This window comes from Spermophilus citellus, assembly GCF_964194105.1.
Source record: "Spermophilus citellus genome assembly, chromosome: 1".
NCBI lineage: Eukaryota > Metazoa > Chordata > Mammalia > Rodentia > Sciuridae > Spermophilus > Spermophilus citellus.
The window spans coordinates 246,406,276-246,425,754 of record NC_138182.1 but is presented as its reverse complement, the minus strand read 5'-3'; positions in this window follow the sequence as shown (position 1 = coordinate 246,425,754).

Sequence of the window (19,479 nt, the reverse complement as noted above, 5' to 3'; positions counted from 1 at the left end):
CAATAGATGAATGGATAAAAAAAAATGTGGCATCTATACACAATGGAGTACTATGCAGCAATAAAAAATGACAAAATCATAGAATTTGCAGGGAAATGGACGGCACTAGAGAAGATTATGCTTAGTGAAGGTAGCCAATCCCTAAAAAACAAATACCAAATGTCTTCTTTGATATAATGAGAGCAAATATGAACAGAGCAGGGAGGAAGAGTAGGAAGAAAAGAGTAACATTCATCAGTGACATGAGATGGGAGGGAAAGGGAGAGAAGAGGAAAATTGCATGGAAATAAAGGGAGACCCTCATTGCTATACAAAATTACATATAAGAGATTGTGAGGGGAATGGGAAAATAAACAAGGAGAGAAATGAATTACAGTAGATGGGGTAGAGAGAGAAGATGGGAGGGGAGGGAAGGGGGGATAGTAGGGGATAGGAAAGGTAGCAGAATACAACAATTACTAATAGGGCATTATGTAAAATTGTGGATGTGTAACCGACGTGATTCTGCAATCTGCATTTGGGGTAAAATTGGGGGTTCATAACTCAGTTCAATCTAATGTATGAAGTATGATATGTCAAGAGCTTTGTAATGTTGTGAACAACCAATAAAAAATAAATAAATAAAATAAAATAAAGATAAAAATAAGATTATTAGTAAGAAAAAATAAATAAATAATGTTGTGTCCACCTATAACAAAAAAAATTAAAAATAAGAAATTATACTTCATTTATATATGATGTATCATAGTCATTCTACCATGTATAACTAATTACAACAAATTAATTTTTTAAAAAAGGAAGAGAACAACTAAAAGCACAGCTCAGAAAAATTTTTAAAAGCCAGGGATGGGATGACTTCATTTGAGTTATATCTTTGATGTTAAAAATAAAAGAATTATAAGCAGTAATTGTCAGTAGGCAATTATAATTCCATTTACTGAATTTCTAAATTGGGTCATCTACTTTATAAATACCTCTGCAAACAGGGCTGCAGGACAGGTAGATATTAGGAACCTCATTTGAAAAAGAAAAAGAAAAGGCAGATGATTAGTTAGAGATGGAGAACTGGAATTCAAATCCGGGTTTGTGTGGCTCCAAAGCACAAACTTTTTCTCCAATGCTACACACTAACCTGTTTTTATTCAGAAAAAAAACAGACTATTATTACCAGAGAAAATTAGTAATGGAAGTTAAGGAAGCTCCTTGGCTCCTCTACCTTATGCCTGGGCTCATGTGTACAAGTGTTGTCAGATTGGCTCAGTGCAGTTACAGACTTGCCCAAAAGCCTGGTCTGTTGTAGCCAGGGACTTGATTTCATCTGACCCCAGGACTTTCTTGAGAAGTTTGGGGAAAACATGATTAGCTTAAGGCTCAACTTGGCACTGAAATCTGTAAACTGTGGTGATCTGTACAGTTTGATTAGAAGAGTGAAATTCTTAAAAACAATAAGTAAATTTATTTCCCCCTCTGATGGTTTTTCTGTATACCACTATTTTTTTTTAATTCTGTAGCAACATTCATCCCTGTATGAGAGTTCTAAGGTATAATAAAGAATTTTAATGAAAAATAAGAAAGTATCCTCCAGCCTGTAGATGCACCTATAGACCACAGGTTTAAAGAATGTTGGAAGCATAATGTGCTAAATAGTATCATCTGATTACCCAGGGTTGAACAATATAAAAAATTTTATCAAAGATTAAAAAAAATGAAGAAATTCACTTCAAGTGGATTACCAGTAAACTTGCAAACTATTTAATCTTCCATGGCAATCAGTAAGAAATAGTAGCTTTTTATATCTTAAAATTTCATAACAAACTTTTCAAAGCCTTCCAGTTCTCTTCTTTGGATGTCATTGAGAATTTGTCTTAAAATTCGAGTCATATGAATTTTTATTAATGTCCACATTTCCTCTTTTTTCTGGCATTTTGGAGAATGCAAAGAAGTCTAAGATTTTCCTCCTTTTTTAATAACAACAGTTCTCAAATTTGATCATGCAATCGAATCATGTTAATTAAGACACAGAGTCCTGGGTCCCACCTTTGGAATTTCTGATTCAGTAGGGCTACAGTGGAGCCTAAGAAGTGACAGTTCAAGCAAATTCTCAGATATTGCCACAATGATCCAAGGACCACTTTGGAGAACCTCTGCTGAAGGACTTCATCTCTAGTTTAAGTAAGGAAGCAAGACATCAGCATTATGAAGTAAAGAGATTCTATGCCATAGCATAGGATAGACATCCGCTCAGAGAAACAAGTAGTATATGAATTCTATGGATGGAGTTATGTCACCAGAAGGAGGTAGCAGAAAGAAGGTAGAATGAGTAGAAGGAAGAGGAAGAAAGGCATTTCAGATCTATATGTGCTGTGTTTCACTCATCAGCCAACTCACTCTGAAAACATCTTCTCCACTGGCCAGCAGTGGCTGACATATGTGGAAAGGTACATGGTGGGGGCTGGTGAAGACAGAGAACCATCAAATACAGACTAAAAAAAATCCATAGGCTTTAAAAACCACAGAAGTGAAAGAGAAATGGTTTTAATGAAGATTAAGTTTTTTTAATGAAAATTAGAAGGCAACAGCATACACAATTGGTTAGTATAGAAGATGACTAGACAGAGGGAGGAGTCCAGCTGGGTGATAAACACTGTGATCTAGGCCTGCAGTGATAAAAGCCAATGAGAAGTGGAGGCAAGGAAAACCAGGAGGAAGAGATCAAGAGAATTAAGTTCCCTGATGTGAGGATTAATGCAAAGGAGAGCGGGGCGAGTCAAAGTTTACTGAGGTTATGAACCTTATGACTAGGAGAAAAAAATGTAACAAAACATTTTACTCGGTTGGACCATGCCCAAGTATTTCTGCTGACAATATAATATCATAAGGTACTGACTTTTAGGGAGGAATGGGAGAGTCTATTTTGGCAAGTTTCAAACTTTCCCTAATCTTACAGGGTCAGGATTTCAAGTCTGAATCTCATTTGTGTCCAAACCCATTTAAACTCTTTAAGAAGTGATTTCCTGTTTTAAAGAGAAAAAAATTGTATATTTTTAAAATTATTCAAAGGGCTTAAATACTTCTTAGACATCAAACAACTCTTGAGAAATAATATTTTGATGATTTAAGTAAAATTAATCAAAAACATATGGATTGAATTTCCTTGCAAATACACATCATGTTTAGAAAGTAAGGGTAAGACTGCTTCAAAAAAAAATGAGTTTGCTCTTTTATCAAACACAAAATGGATGAAAAAATTTTGAAATATTCAAAACCCAGCCAGACTTGTCGTACCCTGGTTTCTGTGCTGTTGAATATCAGAATCTTTCAGGCCATCTTACTTTTGTAATCAATAAATCATGACATGAATTTCCACAAGAGGTAATATTTATGTACTGTTTTGACATGTATATCTGCAAAATAAGGTAATGTAGTTGAACCAGTTGAATGCTTTGATGAGAGCTTCCATACACATCCAAGAGTACGCATTGTCTGCAGTCACCTATGATCTTGGTTTTCCTATTTGGCAAGAGATGTTGTTCTGAGTAAGCCCTCCTCCCTGGGGAGCTACAGAGAAGCTGACTAGCTTACTAGCTGCGGCCCACAGATCATCCCCATCACCAGTCTGCATACACACACACACACACACACACACACACACACACACACACACACATCACAGAGCAGTTCTTGTGGTTACTACCTGCACTTTCTGGTTTCCTTTTAGCACAAATTCCTTTACCCTTAACTTAGACTATGGTATTCGCCAGGCCCTCTACTTCCTGAATTCTTACATTGCATTCGTTCAAACACCTGATCCTCCTCTACAGAAATAGGTAACCACGGGCTATTCATTGGATAAACAAATCCATAATTTTGTCCCACCTGAGAAGCAACTTAGTACAGCACCCTTGTCATTAACCAAAAGAGATTTCCCCATGGGGCACAACTGGTCCATATCCAAACCAGAATTAGAGTTCAAGTCTCCTGATTTCCCTTCCAGGTTTTTGTTGTTGTTGTTGTTGTTATTTTGTTTGTTTTTTTTTAACCATTACACTGCACTGTCTCTTACACTCCTGATTTTCACAAGTGACTCCCAAGCAACTGTCCTTTTCTTTACAACAAAAAAAGAACTATTTCCCCAAGCTGATTGCTTATCATTTGCTCTCAACTTTCAGCAAGTCTAAAATGTTTATGGTCAATCTTCCTAGAGGACACTGCAGGCAGGGAAGGTACTATTGGAAGAAGAACAATTCCACCGTGCTAATATCAGATTTCATGATTTTCCACTGCTGACTCAACTAATGTGGGAGGCCAGATCTCTTCTGTACAACCAGGTTCAGTTTAGGAAAGTGATTCGCCACTGTGGATGATTTTTGTCCCCAAGGGACATTTGTCAATGTTTGAAAACATTTTTGGTTTTTACAACTGGGAATGTGCCACTGGTATCCAATGGGTATGGATATGGCCAGGGAAGCTGGTAAACATTCTACAATGCATAGGATAGCTGCCCATGACCAATAATTACCTGACTCCTAAAGGTCACAGAGCCAACATTAGGGCCATGTTTTAGAAGAGGGAAACTATTGTATAAGTCTATTCAAGAATTTCAGTATATTTCTAGGTTTTTGAGTTTAACAGCTGAATCAGAAGGGTCTTGTAGCTTTTGTTCAACACCTATTATCTGCTAGGTTCTACTGCCAAATTTGCAACCACATCATCTAATATCCACCTGGATGTTAGAAACATAGAATGCTGTAGTCTTGCAAGGTTCTTTTGACAGTCTTCAGCCAGAGATGTTCCTTGGTAAGCTATATGACAGAAAAATAAAATGCTGTCCCCATTGGACGGCATGATGTGCCTCAACCGTTCCTGGGATCAACAAGAACTTTCAAAAGATGAATGCAGTGTTGGTGCCCTGAAGCCATCCAAGAACAACTAGACAGGCATCTGTAAAGAATTCTTTGCAAAGTGAAAAATGGCCACGTGGTTTCTTTTGTTGTTGTTGTTGTTGTTCTGCCAAGTGAAAAAGCAAACTATGTTTTAAATATTTCAAAAAAGAAAACTTTCCCTTTGATACCTCGTCTTATTCACTTTTCACCAAAATGTCATCCTGTTAGTCTGAGTGCTATCCAGGACATATCAAAAGCTTCTTTTATCAGTGTTATTTCTACTTTGAACACATTCCTTTAATTTAAGTCAGTCTGACTGGTTTGTATTAAGCTATTGGAAAGGTTCTTGGGTTTCAGACTGATAGTAAATCCATAAAAAAGCAAATGGCTTTTCCATTTCCGGGAAATCTAATTAAATGCTGTGAGAACAAATGTGCTCTGGTGTGGTATATAATGGAATAATGTTGAAGAACTAATATTGGGTTTCTGTTGTTCAGTAAGCTCTTTGAACTCGGGAAAATGTGAGAAAAATTCCTTCTCAAGCCAGGGGATCTGGAAGCAGGGCGATAAGGAATGACAAATGCCCCCTCAAAGCTACTCCAGATCCTTCACACTATAGAAACTTAAAACAAATTAAGGGAAGACCTCCTCTACAGGGTCAGGTAATAGAGCTCTCCTGCCAAGTGGCAAACTTTGTATCTCAGGGCTTTTCTTTCTCCTAAAGTCCCTACCAGAATCCTCAAACAAGGAAAAATTATGTGCCTGGGATTTTAATTCCTCAACCCCTCCCCCACTGCCACCACCTCACACTCAACCTGACTTGGTAATGGTGGATGCCACCACAAGATGGCGGTCATAGTTTATGTTTATTGTCAGTGTCTACCTTGTGAGGTTCTGTGGTGTGCCACAGGAGTCTCCTTGGGGTGGGGGGAGCATAGATGGTGTAATAGAGTCCCACAATCTACATTAATGTCTTTCTTCTCAATCCACATACAATCTAAACAAAAACAAGCAAACACAATTTCCAGACAAGTTCTCTTCTGAATCAGATTGCTGCTTATAAACCTGTTCTGTAACTGAAATTAGATGCCCATGGGTGGGGTTTATATTTTTACAAACATTAATATTATGTCTCAGAGTTTATAAGCTATTGCATGCATTATCATATTTCATGGTTTATCATGTTTCTGACTCCTTCCCCCATAGTGAGAGGCCGGCCTTAGCATAGTTACAGAGTCCAGGAGCAAGGTTTTCTGTGCTTCTCTGTTCGGACCTGAACAATAAGTTGCCCACAACATTGCTTCTTTCGGGCCCACTTAACTGGCCTTGTGCATTAAAAGAAAAAAAATGACTTAGCCTTCGGCTAGCCTTAATTCATGGGAGGCTCATTCTCATTAAATTTGAACTTCCCATCCTGCTTTTCACTTAAAGAAAGGAATCAATTATCAGTGACTTTTATACAAGGAAGTTGAGTTTTATAATTTTCCATAAAGATACACAAAGAGCAGCCCTCATCCTAAACTTACTGTCCTACTAATTACTCAGGTCTCTATAATTCTACGTAGTGAACTGCAGCACTGATGTATTAAATCATGTCCCTGGTAGATCAAACAGAGATCTCACGAATGCGGGCCTCTCCAGCTATGGTGTCCTTCTCACCTAAGTAGCATCCCAGACGCATCCTGACAGTCTTTTTTCATATTGCCACTACGTCTGGTGGTGTGTGTCTGTGCGACTCTGCCTGAGTCGAGTATATCTACCTGAACATGTACAGTAGACAGTTATAGGAGCTGCCAAAGTGTTCTAATCTAGTTAAGGGACAGCATCATTGCAAAAACACTCCATACTTAAATACTAAATAACCTGAAAGAGCCTTTTCTTTGTTTGTTTTCATTTTTGTGGTGCTGGGGATTAAACCCAGGACCTTGCATTAAGCTACATTCCCAATCTAAGTCTTTTGTTTTTAGTTCTCTGGCCTTCAAAACCCATAACATAAGCAATAATTTATGATTTAAATAAGTAACAAGTCACATTTAAAGATAGAACAGTAAGTTAAAAAAGAATTACTAATCTTTAATATATTGTAGGTTTGCTACTAAAGAGATGAAATTTTGCACCATTTTCAATCTTTCTCGCTCTGAAATGATAAGAAATTGCCCACGACTCAATATTCTTAAGTAGGCAGTTTGTCTAACTTGACAGTTATAACATCTAACTGCATTTCTTTTCTTTACAAGCCTTCATTCCCTGAACAGGGCAGAGACTTCTACATTATACAACTCTGAATTTCAACACCTAGCATTATGCCTGCACTGTGCCAACAGATGATAGATGTTTGTTGATTAAATTGAACAAATGACTCTGAAGAGCTCTTTAAAATTTAAAAAATCAAAGTTTATAAAACTGGAGGAAAGCTATTTCAAAAATATTTATATTCATTAAACACATAAAAAGAAGTCTGTCTATGCCACATATTTGTGAAATGTAAATCAAAACAATAATGAAATGCTTTTCGATCATCAGATGACATTTAATTTAAATAATTATCTAAATGTTAAGTCTTGAAAAATGGAACAAGAATACTCAAATAAGTATACGTTGATTCAAATCTATCAAAATTTTAAATGGGCACACTTTTTTGGTTTTTTGTTCTGAGGACTGAACCCAGAATCTTGCATATAGTAGGTGTTCTTTCCACCATTAGGCTCCTGTTACAAGGCTATATATCCAGCCCTGACAATTCCATTTTGAGGAATTAACATGGAAGGAAAACTCAAGAGGTGTGCAAAAGTAGGAGGTTCTATAAGGTATCATTTGTAATTGAAAAAAAATGGAGGAACCAATGTCCATTAGTAGGAGCAAGATAAATAAATGATAATACATCCCAATTACAAAGCAACATCCGAAAGAATAAGGTAGACTCTGTACTTGTTTCGAAAAACTTTTTAGTCTCATTAGGAAGAGCCAATTGCAAGTAAGGCCTGATCCCATGAAGTACTTTGTTTTGTTTTGTTTTTTGTTTTCTTTCTTTTTTTTAAATAAATGTTTGCATGCATATAAAGTAGACTTTTTATATAAAGTAGATTCTTTTTTGTAGAGTGCTTGCTGTTGGACACAGAGCAAGTCAAACAATCCTTAGGACTCCTACTAGAATGTTTTCATTGACTACTCTCTACCTTGGTAGTGGCCCCAATTTCGTGACTCCCAACATCATGACTTCTCAATTCTCTCTTCCCTGTTTGTTTTCAAAAAAGTGTGAGTCCATGTAGACATATTAAATACAATTATCTTTTTCTTTTCTCCCATCCCCTTATAAATTAATTAAGTATGAACTGCCTTGCACACTAGCAGTATAATGGTAACTGGGAACACTCATAAAGGCTAGACAAATCAATGGGTAAGTGAACAAAACACAGCCTCCTGCTTTTTCCTTAGTGCCTGAATCTCCCAAGGTGTTAGCTGAAGGTGGGTTTTATACTTCAGCCATTGGAGGTGAGGAGGAGGTATTTGCATTTTAAATGTGAAACACACACAAAAAAGGAATTTCAGCATGGAGTTTTATTTGCAACACACCCTCAGTAAAATATGCATTGAATGAATAAAATTCTCTGATACTGGGATCAATATGAAGATGAAATTTAGAAAAGCTTACTCTTCCCATTGTCTTTTTAAAAAAACTGAGTAATTTAGGAACACATATTAAAGCTGGAAAATAACTCATAATCTACCACTCTTACTCTCTTCTTTCTTATTTTCTTCCAGTACTCAAGTAATACATCGATCCATTCCTACTTTAGATTTAAACCATACAGATGTTTGAATAAATAAAAATAAAAGATGAACAATGTCTATATCTCTACTTCCATTCTCTCACAGAAGAAACCATCATTCAACTAGACATATGTTGTTCCTAGTGCTTCCTCTATGCATTTCATAGATTATATGTGCACCCAAAATCACAGTTTATTGATGTTCTGATCTCCAAGGGAAAGATGTTTCTAAGGAAATGACTCTGGGGCTCCAAAATTTGAGTCTTATTAATGGAAGACTGATGTTGGAGAACTGATATTATTAAAATAACTCATGGTAACTGAAATTCATACACGTAGGAATCATGCAATATAATAGGGATCACTTGTATCTGTGATCTCCCATTACCCTCTTGGAAAATTAGGTCTTACTATTTTCATCCTCAGAAAAAAATTTATTTCATAATGGATAGGATTATATAAGAGCAGAGATAGGAAGTGAGATTGACTGATCAAAAGGTCTAGGGTTGGTGTTAGGGGAAGCAGAGAGTAAGGGAGACGCGAGGAAGAAGCATGCTGAGAGCTGGGAGAACAGGTGGGTGGCTAGTAGCCAGGCCGAAGAAGGTGGTAGCAAAGGATGGAGATATAAAATTCTAGACTTACAATGAGCAATGTGTGGCCACTATAGTAGAGAGGACGCGGTGAAGAATAAGGTAGGAAAGAGGTACGTTAAGGAGAAAGTCTGGGTTCCTAGGCTTGCTTGAGTGAGCAGATGGTGGTAACTTTCACTGAGCCACCAAGCACTGGAAGAGAAGATCGAGAGGGTAGAGGAACAGGGGTGTAGTTCTTGGGGTCAAACTGGAAATGTCAAGATTGAGTGGTCTTTGAAAACAAATGAGAGTAGAAGCACAGAAGAGCCACTAGAGCGGAAATGTGAGCACAGGAATCCCTGACATAATGTGTGGGTAATATCAAGTAGGACAGACGAGATCTGAATAGAAACAGAAATGAGCAGTGGTCAATGGCAAGACTTACTCAATTATGACAGAACCAGATCTGGTAACCATAAAGTCCACTGAGATAAGGCCTAACTGCCCTCTAGTGGAATTTGAGCCATTTAAACAGCCTGCTGCAAGAAATACACCAAGCCAATTTTCACATGACTGTGAGCAGAAAGAGTGGTAGGCTTTCTATGGAGGAAAAAATTATTCCAGGGCAAAATTCTTACCTCTCTCCACAAGGCTCTCAATAAAGCGAGGGTCCTCTATTAATGAGACTTTGAAATAGAGCTAATTAATAATGATCACTTTTCTTTAATTCAAATATTCAAAAGTTTCTTTAAAAAAATGGTTTGGTTTGGTTGGTTTCTAAATTCATTTACTAGCAAAACCTAACTTGACTTCAACTCATTTGGTGGCAAAAAAAAAACCCTGAATTTCCACGAAGCTATTTATATTCTTCATTTAGCCCCATAAGTGTAAATGTCATATATCTCATTACAAAAACTTGATTGACTAAAGATACTGGTCTAGACCCAGATGAAGGTATTATATAACATGATACATATACCTTATTGCCTTCCTAAAAATCTAAAATGTAAAATCTGAAATATATAAAAAAAATATCAAATTTAAAACAGAAGTCTCAAGTGTAGCCAGACAAGGAGATTCAATGACAGAAGATATCCTGACATTTCAATTTTTAACCAAATTGATGTTCAAAGAAAGCAACTTACCACTGACTAAACAGAAGTATACGTAGGCCCAAGTTATCTAAGATTCCACAGTGGGAATTGGAAATCTTAGCAAAAGTCACAGGCAAGAACCACAGCTTGACTTCTCCAGCATTAGCCATTAAATGAGCTGCCACTGTCCTGATATCTTGTGTGTGTGTGTGTGTGTGTGTGTGTGTGTGTGTGTGTGCGTGCATGCACTCCCACAAGATGTCTATGAATCAGAAGATAAGGATAGGTTGTAGATGTCTTCATTATCCCTGAGCTGCAAAACTGCTTTGGGGTCTCCAAGAAATAAACAATGCAGTGGACTTAGTTAAAACTCTACAGCCTATATCTAGTTTCCTTCATCATATAAACATTTTTTTTAATTAAGATCACCAGATGTGGTGACACACACCTGTAGTCCCAGTGACAGGGGAGGCTGAGGCAGGAAAATGCCAAATTTGAAACCACCTCAGCAATTTATCACAAACCTTTCTCAAGATCAAAAGATCTGGGGATGTAGCTCAGGGGAAGATCACCCCTGAGTTCAATCTCCAGTACTGGGCGGGGGGGGGGGGGGGAATACACACACAAACACACACACACACACACACACACACATATATACAATTTAAAAATAAATAAATGAGATCAGAAAATCTAGATGAAAATTCAGTACAATGATTCTCCCTTTTAAAGTACATAAGAAATAATAATAAGCATGTTCCATTGAAACCATACCAAAGAAAAAAACACTGTGTGGTCTGAAAGGCCCCTCACTACTCATATGGGAAAATCTAAGATATTCTCATTCCTTGTGCTCTTCTGATATCTGCATGGCTCAGGGCAAGAAGCAAGTCAGGGCAGAATGCTGTCAAAATTTTCTGGTTTTTCTATGTATATTAAAAACAGACTAGTTTAAAGTATGTCTTCTCCTGAAAAGCAATACCTTAAATTAATTTAGAATTGTTTTTCACATATTATTTTCACATAATGTTTACTCATTCCTTCCACATAGACATACTGTGTGGTTAGTAGGTACCAAATATTATCCTAGAAGCAGAGAACAGAGCCCTCCGATTTCTTTGTGGGGGTAAATAGGCCAGATAGCATTATCCCCATTTTACACATCAGAAGACTGAGAATTCATATTTCTACAGTAGAAGTAGAGCAGAAGTGGCCTGCAAAGCCCTCTGTGTGAGCCTCTATTGACGCTTGGCACTGCATGTTCAGAGGTCAAGGCAGACATCAGAGATAAGGCCTGGAACAGTTGCAGAGGTGAGCAAAGGAGAGTCACAGGGCCAGCCAGGACACACACAGCCAAGTCCCAGAGAAGCCACAAAGGAGGGCTTACTCAGGGAAAGACCATCATTCCCGAAGCCAAACACACCAAAATCCACATCTAGGTTATTTAAAAATCTTTTCCTAGAACAAATGGAGGAATAATATTCATTTATAACTAATTTTCCTCCAGGACTTGCCTAACACTGAACATCTGAAAAAGGTCTTCTACTAAAAAATAAGAAATAATCTCAAGAATAGTACCTCTTGATTTTACAGAACCCATTTTTTTTCTTGCCAAGAGCCTTAGAGCATTTTGTGAAGGCACCAAGTTTCCAATGAGTAGTAGCTAGATAGGAGGTGTTTCCAGAATTTCTTGGAATTTCCTGAAGAAAGATAAAGGTGATGAAGGGGTCACCAAAGGCCACAGACACATTGTGTAAAGTCTGTATTTGTGCATATTTTATAGACAGGTATGGTTAAGAGCTAGAGATGTTACAGTTCTGTGAGCTTTTGGCTCTCAAGGGATTGAGACTGGCCAAAAATTCAGGTAAACAAAATACCAGCTGAAAACTCCTCTACAGGAATGCTTTGGAATATCACACCTGGATTTTGGCTCCCAGCCACCACAAACAGAGTCTGTGGGCCTACTGGCATTGAAACAAGAATATCCATGGGAGATATCAGGGGAGTAGATGGCTCAGGGGCCTGATAATGGGATATGTTTTGTCTCTTATCTTCTGGCTCACATTCAGCCCAGGTGGAAAGTAACTAAAAATGGCTGCCTGATTGTGGCCTCTGGGCTGGGTCGTTTCTACTTGGGTCCTGGTAAACAAGGATCCACCTCCCTTGAACAAAAGGCCCAAAAGAGAAACTTGGAGCAAAAGTCTAACAGACCTGCCAAGAACTCAATGGGCCATAAAAAAAGAGAATAATAATAATAATAATGATAATAATACCAAAAGAAAAAGGAAACGGTGGGAAATAAAACCTCCTCACCTTAGCAGGTGGTTAGAAACTGGCACAAAGGCTGTTCTTGTGGTTAATCCATCTGGGGTCTTCAAGGAGGATTCATGGAAAGAAGCCATAAATTAAGGCATGAGAAAGTTACTAGATTACAACACAGAGGACAACGTCTCTGTCTCACCTAACTCTCTAGCAGAAGATGAAACACAGCTTATTAACTCAGACTGACAGATTCCTGTTTGAAGTTCCTTCATCAACTTGCCCCTACACTTGTCCTCCATTTCCAACTGTCTGAGCTACAACCATTCTTCTAGGTCAGAGTTTCTCAACCTCAACGCTAGGTTTACCTAATGTGGCTGGATAATTCTTTGTGGTTACTCTGTGTTTTGTTGAGTTGCACATCTGCCCTACACTAGATGCCCACATCAACCCTCACCTCCTCTGAAATCGTGACAACCCAAAACATCTCCAAGCATTGTCAAAATTGCCCTGTTAGGAAGCATTGCTCTCAGGTAAGGGACCAAATGGAATAACGAAAGGAATATGAGCTCTGTATCTAGTGGACCGAGTTGTGGGTTCTGATCTCACTTCTGGTCTACACAATTTGGGGACGTTATTGCCCAACTAGCTCCTCAGTGTCCTTGTCTGTGCCACTGCTAATCTGTTGGATGATGAAGATTGAATGAGAAACAACCTGGCACATGATGGGTGTTTGAGTTCCGTTTTTCTTTCTTCCTGTTTCCCATGACTCTCTTATCTTAGAGACCCCTTTCATATTATTCTAAACTCTCTCCAATTCCTACTCTTTATTAATTCCCTAATTACTTTTCTGGTATGCCCCCATGGCACAGACACTGAACTCAAATCAAAAGATGTAGGATTATGCCTTAGCTTTCTGCTTCCTAACTACATGAACTTGAATGAGTTGTTTAACTTTTTTTTTTGTCCGGATTCTCTGATACTAAATCGGTACCATCATGTTGCTATCTAAGGTTCCTACTCCCCTCCTCTGAAGACTGACCTGGTCCACTATTCCCTTGTGAGTCATGGAAAATATGGGATTGCAGGCTCCATTTTCTTTATTTAATCAAGTTCATCTTATTAAATTGATTCTCAAACATCCCTGTACATTAGCTATCTTGTGATTAGTTTCAAAACAAAACTCAGAAGCTCAAGAAACCACCTCCAGAGAGTCCATTAAATAGCTCCAGTTTGGGACTCAAGCAGCTATCTTTTTCAAAAGCTTCTTAGATAATGCTGATACATAGCCCAGATTGAGATCTCAGGCCCTAACTCAGATTCTCCAACCCAATTAGTGCACCTGCCTTCCATCTTAACTCATGACTAACAGCCTCCCACTTCCAAAGCTTTGCTTTACTGCCCCTACTTGGATTGCTTTCCCAACTTTTCTCATTCGGTTCATGGGGTTTTTTTTTTTTCTATTTCAAAATTAACTTCCATTAGAAAGCTTTCCTTCTTTCCTTGGATAGTGGGACTTGTTCACCTGAGCAAATTCTTAGTGCATGTGTGACATGTGATGCTTGGAAAATGAAATTTATTTTAAAATAATAATAACCAGCAATCATAAGAGTATTGTACTTAAAAGAAAAATATCCTGGAAAGACACAGGGTATCACAATTCAGAATATTAGTTTGAACTCTTGTTTAATTACTGTCAAACACAATTTATGAGCCAAATGAGGACCATATTGTGAAAATTGAAAGAAAAAAAAACTACACAGTTTATCTTAATCAATGCACCTGGTTCACCACACTAAATATTAATCCACCATTAAAGAGTGATTTGTTATTCTGGGTAGTATTCAAAAAATGTACTACATGTTCTGAACACAATTTCAAAAATGTTTTGAGCAAGAGCACAGTCATTGTAATCCATGTATAGTTTTCCAAGTTGATTACTTGGGTGGAAACTTTCATTTGAATAAACAAATTATAACACATTTGCTTTGTAAAAGTTGTCATTGTGAGTTACAACATCCTAATACTTTAAGTTTAATTACTGTTACTAGTTTAAAGCTATTTGATTGGAACAGTGGTTCTCAATGAAGGGACATTTGGAAATGTCTGGAAGCATTTTTGATTTGTCGTGACCTGGGGAAGAGTGTTACTGGCATCAGGAGGATAGAAACCAGGGATGCTACTCATCTACTGCACAAACCAGTCCCCTTTCTTGCCCCTTAACAAAGATTTTTTTTGGCCAAAAATGTCAGTAGTGCCACGGTCAAAAACACTGGATTAGATGTTTCCATGTCTCTATGGCACTTTTTCTTCTTTAGTTTGCTCTGTTTCCTCTCTTTAGTAGAAATTTATTTTTATACCACTCATTGTGGAGCTGTAGAGATAACAGCAATGGGAGAAATTATATATGACTGGCTAGCACACGTGGCTTTGTTTCATGGAATTTGGAAATCCCCACTAATCAGAAGTCATTGTCCCAAGAAAAAGGTATGACAGACAACAGCATACTAGCTGGTAGAAATCTCAGCTCTTGTCATTTACTAACTGTATGACTTGAAACCATTTACTTAACCATCCTATGCTTCAATTTCTTCATTTTTGAAATGGAAATAATATTATCTCTTCTAATTTTGTGAAGGTAAATAAATTATTAAGCATTTATATTTCATAAGTGTTGGATAATTGTTAATTATCACTATTATCACACCATCATTTATAATATACTATATAGTATCTTATACTTTAGTAATATTATGCTATAACAGTATATTATTACATTATCATTATTTACTTGTTCTTACAAGCAAATGTCATCCCAAAAATTAAAGTGCTGCTCATGACAGAGAATGGGAAGCCAAGTAAATGCATGACTAGTATTTCTAGCAGCAGCTCCCAACCTCAGCTGGACATGAGAATCACCCAGGGAGCTGTAAAAAAGAAAAAAGAAAAAAAAACCTCAATGCCCAGGTACACTCTAGACCACGTAAATCTGAAGTTCTGGAGTTGGGACTCAGGTATTTTCTTAAAGCTACTCATGACTCCAATGTGTAGCTTTGGCTAAGGATCACAACATTCAAGTTTTTCAGAAAAACTATATCTTAAGAGGGGTGATAAAAAATAGGTGTATTATATAAAGAAACCAGAAATGAATATTTTCTATGCATATCTCCAGAATTGAATGTAATAGATACAAACCACCTTTTATGAGAAAGACAATCTCATAAATATGTCATTAGTTTAGCAGACCAAACCACCTTTTATGAGATAGAATATCAAAAAATCCTTATTAGCGGAAACTTTTATCCTACTGACCTGGATGTTGGTCTGTGGAACACCAGGATTTTCTGATTTGGGTTTGTTTGTTCTTTATTTTCACCTTCGCCTTTAACTTCAAAGCACATATAGTGTCCATTTGACAACCACTAAAGCAAGTGGTTTAACATACTGAAAGAAATTTTCAATTTGAACAGTTGCCTCTCCCAAGGTCTATTAAACAGATCAAAACATGAGCAAAGCGATTGCCTGCCACTCACTCAAACTAGGCATGACCCACTGTGATGTCTTATAGTTTTCTTTCTGGATCCTGTTATGGGGCTATGTAACAATGCAAGATCACCACAGGCTAGGAAGGCTCTTAAATTGTAACAGCTGTGGTCTCAGTGCAGGACCCTCAGCAGACTGTGAAATTCTCCATAGCTCTGGATCATGAATGGAGAAGCACCTGTGCAAAACAGGTTTTCTCTGATCCCCTAGAAAGCCCTCTATTTTATGCAGGCCCAAATTGTGTTTGTTGTTCTTAAGCCAGTTCCCTGCCTTGGAATTTAGACAATCATTCAACTGCTCAATTTCATCCTTCTAAAGCAATCCAGAGAGTTCATGGGAGATATATCAATGAGTCAGTTCATTCCTGCCTCACCCAACCCTTCCCTATGTGACTCTCAGGGCAAGATAACTTTTATGGAGATGAAAAAGAATATCCTTTGTCTACAACACATAAAGGCTTTTTATGAAGTCAAATCTTCCACAGTGTGGATGGCATAGGGGAAAACTGAGGGAAGAATGTGATTCCTCCATTTCTGCAGGAACTACTCCACAAGTAAAAGGGGTGTACAATTGCCTGCCCCAAAAGAAATGGTTACCAAATTGAGGCGATCACTTACACTAAAAAATTTCTGTGGTTTCTGCTTTTAAGAAGTCAGAAGAATGTCATTCTTGGACACTACAGAAAACGTGATTAAGACAACTCTTCAAAGGTCCACAATAAGGAAAGGAAATGTCAGAATCGAATTTTCAAGCTCAATTATTCATCTCATAAATAAATTTTGAAGATGGGTTTGTCTTATGAAAGTTGAGAAGTACAGTGTTTAGCAATTATGCAAACCCTGAAGACTTGGCTCCTTGAAACCATTTCTGTTGGTCTTGGAATGCTCTCTGCATCCAAGTAGCTGACAAAGTTTTTTATTATTATTATTAATAACACAAGACTTTAAGGAAGGTATGAGCTCTCTTTGAGTGAGTAAAGAGACTCTGGCTTAATTCCATTTTTCCAGTCTTACTATGGACCAATGGCTGCTGATTTTCTACTTGTATTTTGCTCTTGTGTCTTCTCTACTAAAAATAATTGATTCATCAATCCAGGATAAATTCAAAGTCAGTCCTTTAAGAATGCTTGCAGAAATATTTTCACAAAAGAAAATCAGCTGAAATCTCCATAGAGGATAATTGTAATAATTGTCCTCTGGGCATGCCTGGCCACTGGGAATACACCTACAGAATAGCTCATTGCTGTTTCACATCCATCACTAAGTGTCAGAGCAAGTATGCATCCCGTGGAGACTTTTAATGAGGTTTCTAGTGCTCTTATTGTCTCATTATTTCAATCTAGTCCAGCATGCTAAAATGTGTGAAACCTTGCAAAACACACCTGCGAGGCCTAAGCCCTGCCCTCTGTCATCTTACATTTTCAGTCAGTAAACCACATTTCAGATATCTGACAATAAATACGTTTAAATGAAAGGCTTACTGTGTGCTGAGCATTGTACTAGGCATTGCAGAAGTTTTAGAAGTATAAATAGGGCTTGGGCATTGTGGTGCACACTTATAATCCCAGCAGCTAGGGAGGCTGAAGCAGGAGGATTGTGAGTTCAAAGCCAGCCTCAGCAACTTATTGAGTCCGTAAGCAACTCAGCAGGACCCTGTCTCGAAATAAAATACAAAATAGAGCTGGGGATGTGGCTCAGTGGTTAAGTGCCCCTGAGTTCAATCCCCAGTACCAAAAAAAAGAAAAAGTATAAAACAGGCTGTATCCTCATAGAGGAGTCAATAGAGCTGGGAAGACAAGATCAATACTAGAAAAGAGATTGGCAAGGACTGAAGGATCAGAGAAACATTCAGGAGGAGGAGTATGTTTAGTTAGGCTGCAAAGGATGGATAAGATATGGGTAGAAGGAGGGTATTTAGGCCACAGGCTATGGTAAAAATGAGCAGGCAGAAGTGAGGATGGCAGTCTTGTGGGACTCAAAAGGGATTTCACCCTCCTTTTTTCTTTTGGTCGCATTTGATGTAGCTGATGGAGAAAAGGTCAGAATTATTTGAAAGAATTTTGCTTCATCAGCTTGGCCTTCCTATGCAAACAGAAAGACAGGAAACCATTGAGTGAGGGAACACAGATAGTTCAGTGGGTTGGAAAAGTCTGTGTATGGAAGGAAAAGAAAAATGAATTGTAATTATAATACAGTGTATAAAGTGCTGCCATGGGAATAGACAGTCCTGGGCCAAGACAATTCCCAGGAAATCATGTCTTCTTTTCCTCAACTGGGTGATCACACACACACACACACACACACACACACACACACTCACACTCACACACACCATATCCATCAAAAAGATCTGGTTCAAGTCGACTGCCAATCACACACAATGTGAAAGTGAGGACTTCCAAGTTCCTCATCCTTCTTTCTGACCCTATACTTTCCTATGCATGTGCTCCCATAATTCTGTACTATGCCTTTTCTTTGGCTTCAACCAAAAATCTGCTCATGCTCAAGGACTTCTTGAATTTACTGCCTTGATTACAAATTTAGATAGTAATGAAGAGAGTTTGAATGCTACAGCACATGACCTTCCATCATCCAAGTGGGTCTACCAGAACCCATCTCTCCTTTACCTCCATGAAGTGAGCAAGTTCTTCATCTAGCTGAAAAGAACTCCATCCATATCCTTGAAATCTCATGTTATACTCCAAGCATTTTCCCAAACAGGATATTGGCCTATCTAAGTGAATTCTAGTGAAGACAGTTTTCTCCTACTTGTTGAGAGTACTTTGGAGGCTATCAAGAGATAATGGAAAGAGGAAAAGGGAAGGTGATACCTAAAAAGGTACAAAATTTGCTGGGTGTGGTGGTGTATGCTTGTGATCCCTGTGGTTTGGGAGGCTGGGTCAGGGAGATGACGAGTCCAAAGCCAGCCTCAGCAACTTAGCTAGGTCCTAAGCAACTCAGCAAGACCCTGTCTCTAAATAAAATATTTTAAAAAGGTCTGGGGATGTGGCTCAGTGGTTAAGTGCCTCTGGCTCCAGGGGGGAAAAAATGGGTACAGAATTTCAGTTCTGAAATAATTTCTGGAAATCTACTAGTTAACTTAAATTTTGCTAAGAATAGAAATACTATTTTAAATGTTTATACTACAATAAATAAATAATAATAATAATAATAATAACAACAGTAGTAGTAATAATAAAATAAAGGGGGCAGGTGATGGCCTTGATGAAAATGATGATTTCACAGGTATATCTTACCCTGAAATTCATTGAGCTGTATATATTAAACACAAGTTTTTATATGTCAGTTTTCCACAATAAAATTATTTTAAAAATAAAACTTTAAGTGAGGTTGAGAAGAGG